This window comes from Littorina saxatilis, linkage group LG16, assembly GCF_037325665.1.
Source record: "Littorina saxatilis isolate snail1 linkage group LG16, US_GU_Lsax_2.0, whole genome shotgun sequence".
NCBI classification, from domain to species: domain Eukaryota; kingdom Metazoa; phylum Mollusca; class Gastropoda; order Littorinimorpha; family Littorinidae; genus Littorina; species Littorina saxatilis.
The window spans coordinates 9177931-9192064 of NC_090260.1; the positions used below are offsets into that span (position 1 = coordinate 9177931).

A 14134-nucleotide genomic window follows, 5' to 3' on the forward strand; every position below is an offset into this window, starting at 1 on the left:
CATTTGTTTGAAACAATCCAGCATAACTCCCTGTATGGAATTTTTATCTTGGAAAGGGAGATGTAATATGATTGCCTACACTACGATCGAGTATACGAAACCATAACATAAGTAAACCTAAAAATGTCGCATAGCTCTGTATCGTATAATGCACGCGCATGCGCTATGCCTTCCTACGCTTGCGGCTTCCTGAATAAACCACTGAAAACATGAACAACATGTTTTGCCTTTGTGTCAACAAATAACATTATTATACGACACTTTGCAACCGGTTATCAGCTGCGATTTAATTTCAGACTCAATGTTTGCAAAGTTACAGAGAGAGGCATGTCGTTTCAGCTGTTGATAAAAAATGTCAACACTGTCAGATGTTTGCGTGAGCTGTCTGAAGGTAAATACCTGATACTCTCTGTTGATCTGTGGGTTACAATGTTCATTGATACGATCAACAAGTTTCTGGAAGTGAGTCTCACCATCCCGAGGGGTCAGATCAGCAGCTGGAAAAGAGTCCACAATGTCATTCAGATCGTTCCCAGCGTACGTAAGCAGCAACGCTTTCTTCCTCTTGTCGTTGGCAATGTTGAATGCAACGAACAGGTTCTCTAGTCTTACGATCCACTTGCTCCATCTGATAGACACGCCATCAGACGAACAGTCAAACGAAGGATAAGTAGGTAGTGCAGATAACTGTTCAGCCATGTTGGAAGTTGAGAAGCACGTGCCAAGTCAGAAAAGTGAAATTACAAAGTTCTTGCACAAGGTAGAGCCGATATATGTATGTAAAATAATTTACCTCGTCGCCAATATGATGTCTGTGATGAAGGTGGGTACACGTTCACCATGCATGTACACGATAAAGCCGACAAACGATGGTTTGAGGGGGCAAGCTGTGTTTATTGTCAGCCATGAAGATGATCAGTGTATGTAACAAGGGACCTAACTCTCGTTAGTTACTTAACACATCTATAGCAGTTGCTTCCCTTCGATGGTAACAGATTCTCAAACACTACAGCTCTCTCTCTCTCTCTCTCTCTCTCTCTCTCTCTCTCTCTCTCTCTCTCTCTCTCTCTCTCTCTCTCTCTCTCTCTCATAGACACGCGTACGCGCGCTCTTACACACGATTTGAAAGTGCAAAATTGGGTGTATATGGTTGTGTATGTGTGTGTTGGTGTATGTGTATGTGTGTGTGTTGGTGGATGTGGGTGTGTGTGTGTGTGTGTGTGTGTGTGTGCGTGTGTGTGTTTGTTTGTGTGTGTGTGTGTGTTGGTGTGTGTGTGTGTGTGTGTGTTTGTTTGTGTGTGTGTGTGTGTTGGTGTATGTGTGTGTTTATATGTGTGTGTTTGTGTATGTGGGTATGTGTGTGTGATTGTGTGTGTGTTTGTGTATGTGGGTGTGTGTGTGTTTGCGTGTGTGTGGGTGTGTGATTGTTTGTGTGTGTGTTTGTTTGTGTGTGTGTGTGTGTTGGTGTATGTGTGTGTTTGTGCGTGTGAGTTTGTGTGTGTGTTTGTGTATGTGGGTGTGTGTGTGTGTTTGCGTGTGTGTTGGTGGATGTGGGTGTGTGTGTGTTTGCGTGTGTGTGGGTGTGTGATTGTTTGTGTGTGTGTTTGTGTATGTGGGTGTGTGATTGTGTGTGTGTGTCAGTCGGTTTGACTGCTATGATCAGGGTATACCCGTGTGTGTGTGTGTGTGTGTGTGTGTGTGTGTGTGTGTGTTTGTTTGTGTGTGTGTGTGTGTTGGTGTATGTGTGTGTTTGTATGTGTGTGTTTGTGTGTGTGTTTGTGTATGTGGGTGTGTGTTTGTGTATGTGGGTGTGTGTGTGTTTGCGTGTGTGTGTGTGTATGTGGGTGTGTGTGTGTGTGTATGTGTGTTTGTTTGTGTGTGTGTGTGTGTTGGTGTATGTGTGTGTGTGTTTGTGTGTGCGTTTGTGTATGTGGGTGTGTGTGTGTGTTTGCGTGTGTGTTTGTGTATGTGGGTGTGTGTGTGTTTGCGTGTGTGTTGGTGTATGTGGGTGTGTGTGTGTGTTTGTGGGTGTGTGATTGTGTGTGTGTGTCAGTCGGTTTGACTGCTATGATCAGGGTATACCCGTGTGTGTGGGTGTGTGATTGTGTGTGTATGTGGGTGTGTGTGTGTTTGTGTATGTGTGTGTGTGTGTGTGTGTGTGTGTGTGTGAACACTTAAGATTAGTTGCTTTCGGCGGCACACCTTCTCTTCCTCCACACCGGCCTCATCATTTGAACTTGAAAAAACAAAAACACACAAAAACAAAAGCAACATGGTTGTGTCATTCGGTTTATCACCGTCAGCATTTTTGTTTTTGTCCTGTTTGAACAAAGTGCAATACTTTTACAACCAAAGAGTTAATGTTAAGATGTTTACATAATGTGTCAAGAGATGATGCATATGAAACTAATATTGTTAAATGTAAATTAACCTGTGACTAGTCAGCAAAGTGCAATATTCAAGCATGAACCCCGCACACACTTCCCAAACATCATGCTTTCCATTCAGACACCAAAACAAGTTCCAGGGGAAAACAATTATTGTAACGCCATAACATGGTGTGTTTTGTACAATAAGAATCAAGCCTAACACCAACATAACATAGTGTAAATAGGCATTTGAGCAAGCTGTAACACCAACATAACATGGGGTGCTGCCTATCGAGTCTAATACAGTACCGTACTCCTTGGGTGCTGCATAATTGTCAAAGGTGGCGAGATAGGATTAATGTTTTGATGTGGATGTAATATTTAGGAACAATGATATTTTCTCTAACACTTGACTTATTTAAACTAGACACGCATGCGCCCACTCAATTGGACATCTTTTAGCTTCTTCCGTACAACATAGAAATGTGCATACGCATTCTCATCAACATAAACACAATTTTAAACCATGTAAAGTTAATTCAATTCACAATTGACCAAATAATCTTGAACTATAAACAAAAACTAAAATTTTACAAACACTAAGGTTTCCCGGGAAAACAGAAATATAAAATATAATATTTCACCTTACCTGGCCAGGTTTTTAACTGCTGCACTGATTTCGCACAATCACACACACCCACACCAATGTCACAATATCTCTCTTCGAGTCTCAGATACGGAATGTTGGTGGTGGTCCTCTGCTTTCAGTGGATGTCAATATATATATATATATATATCTTGTGTGGTCGGTGCAATTTTGGGTTCACTGAATAGATATCATAGAGTTCTTGGTTACACACTTATTAGGGTTTCTGAGAAGACGACACGAACAGTTCAGTATGATCAGTTCAGTTCAGATCTTTCTTTCTTTATTTGGTGTTTAACGTCGTTTTCAACCGTTCAAGTTATATCGCAAAGGGGGGGGGGGGGGATGGGATAGAGCCACTTGTCAATTGTTTCTTGTTCACAAAAGCACTAATCAAAATAATTGCTCCGGGGGCTTGCAACGTTGTACAATATATGACCTTACTGGGAGAATGCAAATTTCCAGTACAAAGGACTTACCATTTCTTACATACTGCTTGACTAAAATCTTTACAAACATTGACTATAATCTATACAAGAAACACTTAACAAGGGTAAAAGGAGAAACAAAATCCGTTAGTCACCCCTTACATTGCTGGAGAGCATCGCGTAAATTCTTCCCCCTAACCCGCGGGGGGTTCCTTGTGAGATGAATACCACAGTTCTTCACTGACGTGTTCTCTTTCTCCAGTTCCAGTCTTGGCCGATTTAGTATCTTGCGTCTCTGGAACCCTGGCACCGACTCCGTTCTCTTTCCAATGTCCCCCTCTTTCATTTTTCAAAATAGTTCCCATGCTTTGTGGCTGCAGTATTCATACACTTGACTTTTAACTCACACAACTAAAACACTGCATTTCTTACATGTATAAGTGAACAGCTCAGATCATGGGTAATTTTAACACCTTCACATTTAAATGCTTATTTTATAGCCATCCATTGAATTGAGAAAAAAACAAAGCATACTAAACTGCTAAGCATGAATCAAACAATAAGAAAATAAAAAGAACCAACAGCATCGTTTTGTATGTGTGGGTAGTAAACACGTTTTATTTACAAAACACGGCGGAAAATGGCGACAAATTTGTTGCACAGCGACAGGTCACTTTCTTCAACCAAGGCCAGTACTTTCATACATGACAAAGGAAAGCAAATATGGCCTGAATAATAAAGTTATAGTGTTCCTTTGCGTGTCTGAGTGATAAACTGTTTTAACCAACTATCTTCTGAAACGTAATTGCACTCAGCAGATTTGTCTTCCGCTCATAACTTTCGTGTCACACGGTCTTTGCGACAAACAGATAGATCGCATTCTCGCAGAAAATCATTGACAACACAGACCAGTCATTTTTAGCATTGCATTTGGGAAGGGCTACTATTATAGTGTGTTTTAAGAAAGAAAAACATTACAGTATCGGCAGAACACGACCAAATGAGTTTTCGTGTCACAGCGTTATGGGCGTGAGATTGTGTTCTCACACTGTAGCAAAATCATTGACAACTCAGACAAGTCAGTTTTAGCATAGACATTGGGAAAGGCTACTATTATAGTGTGTTTTAGGAAAGAAAAACATTATAGTATCAGCAGAACACGACCAAATCATGACAAATGAGTTTGCGTTTTGGGCGTTATGGGCGTTTTTTCACACTGCAGATCATATCTCAAAAACTACGGAGTGGATCTTTATGAAATTTGATATGGATATTTTTGACTGGATTTTCTCATAGAAGGTTTTTCCGTTTATTGATAGGACAGTTTGATGACGTCATATTTTACCGTTTGCCAAAAGGTCTAGGCAGCACTTTCACAGTTACAGTTTTTCATCAATTTGATCGAATTTCTTATCACACAATCTCAGATCTAGGCCGGATTATGGGATTGCATTTCAGTTTGGTCACTTAAAGTTTTGTTATTGAAATGTTTGTTCGAAATATGTCATTTTTTCAAATTTTTAAAAACTAATATTTGAAACAAAAAATTTATATTGGTGTATTCCCTATTGCGTCCTGTATCTAAAACTATATAGTTTTGTTGTTTTGTATTGATAATTATGCTTAAAAATGAAGAAAACCGATAAATAACCACTATCTTTATTTATGAAAAAAGACACTTAAAAACAACTTCTATCTATTCCTTACCATTTTCTGATTCCAAATATATATAGTTTCATGGTGTTTGACGTTGAAAATAGGCTAAAACTTAACAAACTCGGATCGTTGAATGGAAATTATACTTCCAAGCTCCGTGCAGCTGACAACGTGATAAAAACACGTCATTTCAAGTGTGGAACACGCTCATGACGTCATACTGAAAGGTGATGAATTATGGCTTCACCTTGCGATGTTTCATTTCAAACATGGTAACATTTTTAAAGGGGTTTCTTTCTCAGATTTCTGTTTGCCCTCTGTCTGTCTCTCTATGTCTCCGTCTGTCTGACTGATTCAATTAAATGTGTAATTACTTAGTTTTGCAAAAGTCAAACTAAGTAGGATATACCTAATTGATTCAGGTCTCTAAATTCTTATTGTAAAATTGTGAGTTTTATTCAAAACAAATTTAATTGGTGTTTTAAACTCAATAATGGGGCATGCTGTGATGAGTAGAAGAATATGTGCTTACAAGCAGAAAAACCCCATCAAAGTCAAGAATCGTGTTTTTCTTTTTCTATTTTCACCTTGTAGCTTCATACAGACACTAAGCAACAGTGTAGTTCCACTTTCAGTGCAATATCTTGTACTTTAGTTTTGACCATCTGTGTAACACTTTATTGACCCATGATCTGAGCTGTTCACATAACAAGAAGGGCAAAGCCCATACGACTCACATGCTTGACCTTGACATGACCTTGACCTTCAGGGTCAAGGTCAAATAACTAAACCTAGCAATGACATCATACACTAAGAACTGCTTTACACATTTTTCCTACCAAAATACATGTGACCTTGACCCAAGGTCAAGGTCATCCAAGGTCATGCAACAAAAAGCTGTTAATTCAAGACATAGGAAGTACAATGGTGCTTATTGGCTCTTTCTACCATGATATGGTCACTTTTAGTGGTTCACTACCTTATTTTGGTCACATTTCATAAGGGTCAAAGTGACCTTGACCTTGATCATATGTGACCAAATGTGTCTCATGATGAAAGCATAACATGTGCCCCACATAATTTTTAAGTTTGAAACAGTTATCTTCCATAGTTCAGGGTCAAGGTCACTTGAAAATATGTATACAATCCAACTTTGAAGAGCTCCTGTGACCTTGACCTTGAAGCAAGGTAAACCAAACTGGTATCAAAAGATGGGGCTTACTTTGCCCTATATATCATATATAGGTGAGGTATTCAATCTCAAAAACTTCAGAGAAAATGGGAAAAATAGCTGTTTTTTAGACAACATTCATGGCCACTGCGACCTTGACCTTGAAGCAAGGTCAAGATGCTATGTATGTTTTTTGGGGCCTTGTCATCATACACCATCTTGCCAAATTTGGTACTGATAGACTGAATAGTGTCCAAGAAATATCAAACGTTGGACGGACGGACGGACGACTCGGGCGAGTACATAGACTCACTTTTGCTTCGCATGTGAGTCAATAATACAACACATGCTTAATTACATAGTCAAACCATACAACAAAAACCACATCAAACCCTGTGCTTTTATTAATATTCATCAATTAATTCATTAGGAACTATTTTCTAAACCTTAAAACGCACTGAAACCTAAAGCCTCTTATGACCCTCTGCCAGAGACTAACGTACGTGCTCCCACCCCTGTTTCCTCTGTGTGCTATCATCAACCCTGACACCACCAAGGATGGCGAACATCAAACAGACCTAGCTATCATCAACCCTGACACCACCAAGGATGGCGAACATCAAACAGACCTAGCTATCATCAACCCTGACACCACCAAGGATGGCGAACATCAAACAGACCTAGCTATCATCAACCCTGACACCACCAAGGATGGCGAACATAAAACAGACCTAGCGGTACCAACGCGATCTCGACTTTGCGATATAAATCACCTGCCAGCGTCACCCCGCTAATTACTTTGCTACCTCCACTTTCTCTTCTAGTGTCTTTGGTTTATTCTTTGACAATATTAAACCAGCATTATTCCCCCCCCCCCCCCCCCCCCCCTGCTAAGTTCTTTCTCTCTGCCGTAAACGTGTTTTTTGTTTGTTTAACGCCCGGCCGACCACGAAGGGCCATATCAGGGTGGTGCTGCTTTGACATTTAACGTGCGCCACACACAAAACAGAAGTCGCAGCACAGGCTTCATGTCTCACCCAGTCACATTATTCTGACACCGGACCAACCAGTCCTAGCACTAACCCCATAATGCCAGACGCCAGGCGGAGCAGCCACTAGATTGCCAATTTTAAAATCTTAGGTATGACCCGGCCGGGGTTCGAACCCACGACCTCCCGATCACGGGGCGGACGCCTCACCACTAGGCCAACCGTGCCGGTCTGTAAACGTGTAGGGCTAGTTATTTTTCGGTAACTTACCCAACAACCAAAATCACTTACCCAACAACGGGCCTGAATCCTTGATAGCTCACAGGTTGATGAGCTAGACTTTGAGGGAACTACTTTAGCGAAGTTCCGAACGCTCAAATGTACGAAATATCCATCTCTAGACCAAACAATTAATACATTCTTTATTTGGTGTTTAACGTCGTTTTCAACCACGAAGGTTATATCGCGACGGAACAATTAATACAAACATAAACTGCATTTAAACTGGCAACTACAGGCTTGAACACATTAATCTCCATATAAAATCCATAAGTTTGGTTGTTTTCTAAATCCAAATCTAACGATCAGTGCAGAGAAACTCGCTTTAGATCTCTTATGAGTGCAAGCAAACTTCCAAGGCAAGTAACTCTCGTACTCTGTCTAGCGATAAGAGTAGTTGCATGGACAAAAGACTGCAATCCGACGGTTAGTTTTCGACAATATTTCATTTTATAAACAGATCACACGCAACCAAGTGCACGCATCTCATCAATTTAAAGAACAGATAGCGGTTTCATACCTTATTTTGCCCCAGAAACCTGAACTTCATACAGTTTTTAACGTTGGAACACAGGTGCAAAAGTTCGTCTGCTAGTCCCTTTCGAAGAAAGAACATTTCCTAAGTGATACCAAAACATGAACAGAACACACACTATCTGCCTTTACCGCCACAGCAGAATAATAACACAACTGTGTACTTGATTTTAGTCCAAAACAGTGAAACTGACAAGAAGAATCCAAGCTGCGTGCCACTGAAAATCGGAGAGTCGATGTAATGTAATAAACCCATTGAAACTTGAATTTGTGTTGGTATTTTGAGTAGTTTTGTAAATTGCAACGCCCCTTATTTTCGCCCAGTGACAAATACCGGCAAAATCACACACAAAGTGACAAAAACACACACAGATCGACACACCTATATTGGTTACAAAAGGTCGAGGTTTACAATGTCGAGGCACAACAGATCGAGGACATTTGGTCAAGAATCAAAAGGTCGAGGGCGACAAAAGGTCGAAGGTGACAAAAGGTCAACAGCAAATCGTCTAAGGGACAACAGGTCGAGGATTGACTTGAAAAGGTCAAACATTAAACAAGTCGCGTAAGGCGAAAATACAATATTTAGTCAAGTAGCTGCCATTTTTCAGCAAGACCGTATGCTCGTAGCATCGTCAGTCCACCGCTCATGGCAAAGGCAGTGAAATTGACAAGAAGAGCGGGGTAGTAGTTGCGCTAAGAAGGATAGCACGCTTTTCTGTACCTCTCTTTGTTTTAACTTTCTGAGCGTGTTTTTAATCCAAACATATCATATCTATATGTTTTTGGAATCAGGAACCGACAAGGAATAAGATGAAAGTGTTTTTAAATTGATTTGGACAATTTAATTTTGATAATAATTTTTATATATTTAATTTTCAGAGCTTGGTTTTAATCCGAATATAACATATTTATATGTTTTTGGAATCAGCAAATGATGGAGAATAAGATAAACGTAAATTTGGATCGTTTTATAAATTTTTAATTTTTTTTACAATTTTCCGATTTTTAATGACCAAAGTCATTAATTAATTTTTAAGCCACCAAGCTGAAATGCAATACCGAACTCCGGGCTTCGTCGAAGATTACTTGACCAAAATTTCAACCAATTTGGTTGAAAAATGAGGGCGTGACAGTGCCGCCTCAACTTTCACGAAAAGCCGGATATGACGTCATCAAAGACATTTATCAAAAAAATGAAAAAAACGTATGGGGATTTCATACCCAGGAACTCTCATGTCAAATTTCATAAAGATCGGTCCAGTAGTTTAGTCTGAATCGCTCTACACACACACACCAGGCATGGGAATTGAAAATTGTAAAAAAGGCGGAAAATTTATAACTGAAGACGCGAAGCGTCAAGTCGACGGCGCGAAGCGCCTAGCCTTACTAGGGGGGTCCGGGGGCATGCCCCCCCCCGGAAATTTTTTTTCTCCAAAGAACCCAGATGGTGCAATCTGGTGTCATCTGAGCTCCAAGTTTGCCATTAAATTCTGTTTTTAGAATCAGAGTTTTTAGTACAAAAATGTACCAAATTTTGCTTACATGTATTATATATGGTTTAAATTTGTAAAAAAATGTATCTGTTGAGACAAACAGGAAAATGTAACTTGTAACACAATCTGTGCAATCTGGTTTACTTTCAAACATAATAGTTCAATAACTGAGGCGGGCGGTAGCAGTGCGTGAACAAAGTACGGAAAGTTTTCGCGGGCTTTTGCGCAAAGGCCAAAGTAACCGGTGCTTTTTTTGTGTGCCTCGCCCCTTTATTTTTTCGGCGGACACTTTTGCATTTTCGGCGGAACAAAAAAAAAATTCGGCGGAAATCCGCCATTCGGCGGACAATTCCCATGCCTGACACACACACACGCACACACGCACACACACACACACGCACATACACCACGACCCTCGTTTCGATTCCCCCTCGATGTTAAAATATTTAGTCAAAACTTGACTAAATATAAAACAAGAGGCGAAGCCTTCAAGGCTCACGTAAGAAATCGACAAACAGTAACACAAACTCAATCACTCCGTCACACATACACACACACACACACACAGTAAGCATAGGTGAAACTGTGCAAGAAAGCGAGACCCTGGATCTGCCAACTAGTCTCGGCCCGCCCACAATAACAATGACCGAGACTGTCAGTAATTCCTTTGCGTGACGTCTAACCCTCTTACGTCATAATGTGACGTCTTCAAATAGTTTCTATCACACACGTCAAACACTTTTGACCGAGACGTAATCTTCTTATGCGAGCTTTATCCATAGACTCGGAAATGTTAAAGTTTCTATCACACACACACACACACACGCACGCACGCACGCACGCACGCACGCACGCACGCACAGACAGACAAAGTTTATCATCGCATAGGCTACACTTACGTGAGCCAAAAAGGTCGAGGATTAAAAAACTGTCGAAGTTTGAAAATGTCGATATAATTTTCTGCGTGTTAAATTCAATTGTTTGACTACTTGAAGAAAACTTTCTTTCTTTATTTGGTGTTTAACGTCGTTTTCAACCACGAAGGTTATATCGCGAAGGAGGGAGGGGGGAGATGGGATAGAGCCACTTGTCAATTGTTTCTTGTTCACAAAAGCACTAATCAAAAATTTGCTCCAGGGGCTTGCAACGTAGTACTTAATATATTACCTTACTGGGAGAATGCAAGTTTCCAGTACAATTAAAGGACTTAACATTTCTTACATACTGCTTGACTAAAAATCTTCACAAAAATGGACTATATTCTATTCAAGAAACACTTAACAAGGGTAAAAGGAGAAACAGAATCCGTTAGTCGCCTCTTACGACATTGCATGCTAGGGAGCATCAGGTAAATTCTTTTTCATCCCAATATGGGACACCCCCTAACCCGCGGGGGGATTGAAGAAAGCGCTGCTTTGTGTGCCTATTGTGCATTTTATAAATTGTGTGTTCTTTTTACCTTTAGTCAAGTTTTGACTCAATGTTTTAACGTAGAGGGGGGAATCGAGACCAGGGTCGTGGTGGTGTGTGTGTGTGTGTGTGTGTGTGTGTGTGTGTGTGTGTGTGTGTGTGTGTGGAGCGATTCAGAGTAAACTACTGGACCAATCTTTATGAAATTTTAGAGAGTTCCTGGGTATGATATCCCCAGACGTTTTTTTCATTTTTTTGATAAATGTCTTTGATGACGTCATATCCGGCTTTTCGTGAAAGTTGAGGCGGCACTGTCACGCTCTCATTTTTCAACCAAATTGGTTGAAATTTGGATCAAGTAATCTTCGACGAAGCCCGGACTTTGGTATTGCATTTCAGCTTGGAGGCTTAAAATTTAATTAATGAGTTTGCTAATTAAAGTTGTCATTAAAATTGATTTTTTGCAAACAGATTTAAAATTGATTGCATCGTATTCTTCATCACATTCTGAATCTAAAAATATATACATATGTCATGTTTACTCTTAAAATGTGATCACAATTAACGAAATTAGAATAAACTAGTGGTACCCGTGCTACGCACTTTGTGTGCTGCGCATGCGATGTCATTTTGTTGGTTATGTGCTTGTGAAAATGTTGTTTGCACCCCTCCCCCCCCCCCCCCGCACATTATCCCGCATATAATGAATTATATTCTCTTGGTGAAAAATAAAATGTTAACCCTTACACCGGTGCAATTCTGTAACACATGTTACATAGCCACTGGTGAATTAACAGAGAGAAAAATAACAAAAAACAGTCATATAGGTTTTCGCATCAATGGGAGGTAATCGGAACTGACCAAAAAGACTGCGCGACCGCACGCGACTATACAAACAAACAAAATAAAATACAGCAGGTATGGCGTTTGCATGAATCCATGATTACGTCTACATGAACAACAGTGATAAAAGTGCGCATCTCTTCCCAGCCGTGCAGCGCTTTGAAAGTTGGAAGCATTAAAATTTAAACGGGTAAAAAGCCATCGTGAAGATACGAAAAAAAGTATGACGTGTAAAATACTTAATGATTCAAACGCATAGTATAACATATGTAACTGACAACAGAAAATATATACATGGTTCACACACACAATCGAGTGCACACATCCATGCTTATTTAAAGTCATGTACACACACACACACATACATACATGGCATCAAGCAACACACAATTAAATGACACATATGGAATATGGAAAACGTATAATGGACATGAACATGGCAAGTAATTTACACCGTTACCTACTATAAAATTGATGATATATATATACCACTCACTTGCTATTCGCCTAAAAGCTTGCAGTGTGCTGTGACACATATAAGAAACCAGAAGAAAAAAGGACTTTACTTTGGCGAAAAGAGCATATGCTGCTTATTTTTGTACATAACTGCTATAACTGTATTTTTTCCGAACACTTACATGTAAAAAACATAGAGATATATCTTACCATTTCACTAAGACAGCCAAAATAACGGTCAAATTAAGGGGAGATCATGATGACGTACATGTCTATGGTTGCACCGGGGGAAAATATTTAGTCGCTGGAACCTATAAGGTTATACGGCGACTTATCAGGTGATAATGTTTCGAACTTATCTTTTAAAAATTAAGTAAACAAATCTATGGAATATTTTGGAGTTCCATTAACAGATAAACAGATCTATCTATCTTCTTATATAGGTTTTCGCATCAATGGGAGGTAATCGGAACTGACCAAAAAGACTGCGCGACCGCACGCGACTATACAAACAAACAAAATAAAATACAGCAGGTATGACGTTTGCATGAATCCATGATTACGTCTACATGAACAACAGTGATAAAAGTGCGCATCTCTTCCCAGCCGTGCAGCGCTTTGAAAGTTGGAAGCATTAAAATTTAAACGGGTAAAAAGCCATCGTGAAGATACGAAAAAAAGTATGACGTCTAAAATACTTAATGATTCAAACGCATAGTATAACATATCTAATTGACAACATTGACAACAGAAAATATATACATGGTTCACACACACAATCGAGTGCACACATCCATCCATGCTTATTTAAAGTCATGTACACACACACACACATACATACATACATGGCATCAAGCAACACACAATTAAATGACACATATGGAATATGGAAAACGTATAATGGACATGAACATGGCAAGTAATTTACACCGTTACCTACTATAAAATTGATGATATATATATACCACTCACTTGCTATTCGCCTAAAAGCTTGCGGTGTGCTGTGACACATATAAGAAACCAGAAGAAAAAAGGACTTTACTTTGGCGAAAAGAGCATATGCTGCTTATTTTTGTACATAACTGCTATAACTGTATTTTTTCCGAACACTTACATGTAAAAAACATAGAGATATATCTTACCATTTCACTAAGACAGCCAAAATAACGGTCAAATTAAGGGGAGATCATGATGACGTACATGTCTATGGTTGCACCGGGGAAAAATATTTAGTCGCTGGAACCTATAAGGTATAACACATGTTACATAGCCACTGGTGAATTAACAGAGAGAAAAATAACAAAAAACAGTCATATAGGTTTTCGCATCAATGGGAGGTAATCGGAACTGACCAAAAAGACTGCGCGACCGCACGCGACTATACAAACAAACAAAATAAAATACAGCAGGTATGACGTTTGCATGAATCCATGATTACGTCTACATGAACAACAGTGATAAAAGTGCGCATCTCTTCCCAGCCGTGCAGCGCTTTGAAAGTTGGAAGCATTAAAATTTAAACGGGTAAAAAGCCATCGTGAAGATACGAAAAAAAGTATGACGTCTAAAATACTTAATGATTCAAACGCATAGTATAACATATCTAATTGACAACATTGACAACAGAAAATATATACATGGTTCACACACACAATCGAGTGCACACATCCATCCATGCTTATTTAAAGTCATGTACACACACACACACACACACATACACATACATACATGGCATCAAGCAACACACAATTAAATGACACATATGGAATATTGAAAACGTATAACGGACATGAACATGGTAAGTATTTTACACCGTTATCTACTATAAAATTGATGATATATATATACCACTCACTT

The 14134-nt window shown here is 39.5% G+C and overlaps 1 long non-coding RNA gene across 1 annotated transcript; it reads right to left on the reverse strand.

Moving 5' to 3' along the window:
* Positions 1-2898: 2898 nt before the first annotated feature.
* LOC138950347 (uncharacterized) lies at positions 2899-14120 on the reverse strand. The gene is made up of 2 exons (XR_011450616.1): positions 7002-14120; positions 2899-6848 (listed from the first exon to the last, which is right to left on the reverse strand). It is a non-coding gene; the product is annotated as an uncharacterized lncRNA (long non-coding RNA).
* Between the last annotated feature and the right edge of the window lie 14 nt (positions 14121-14134).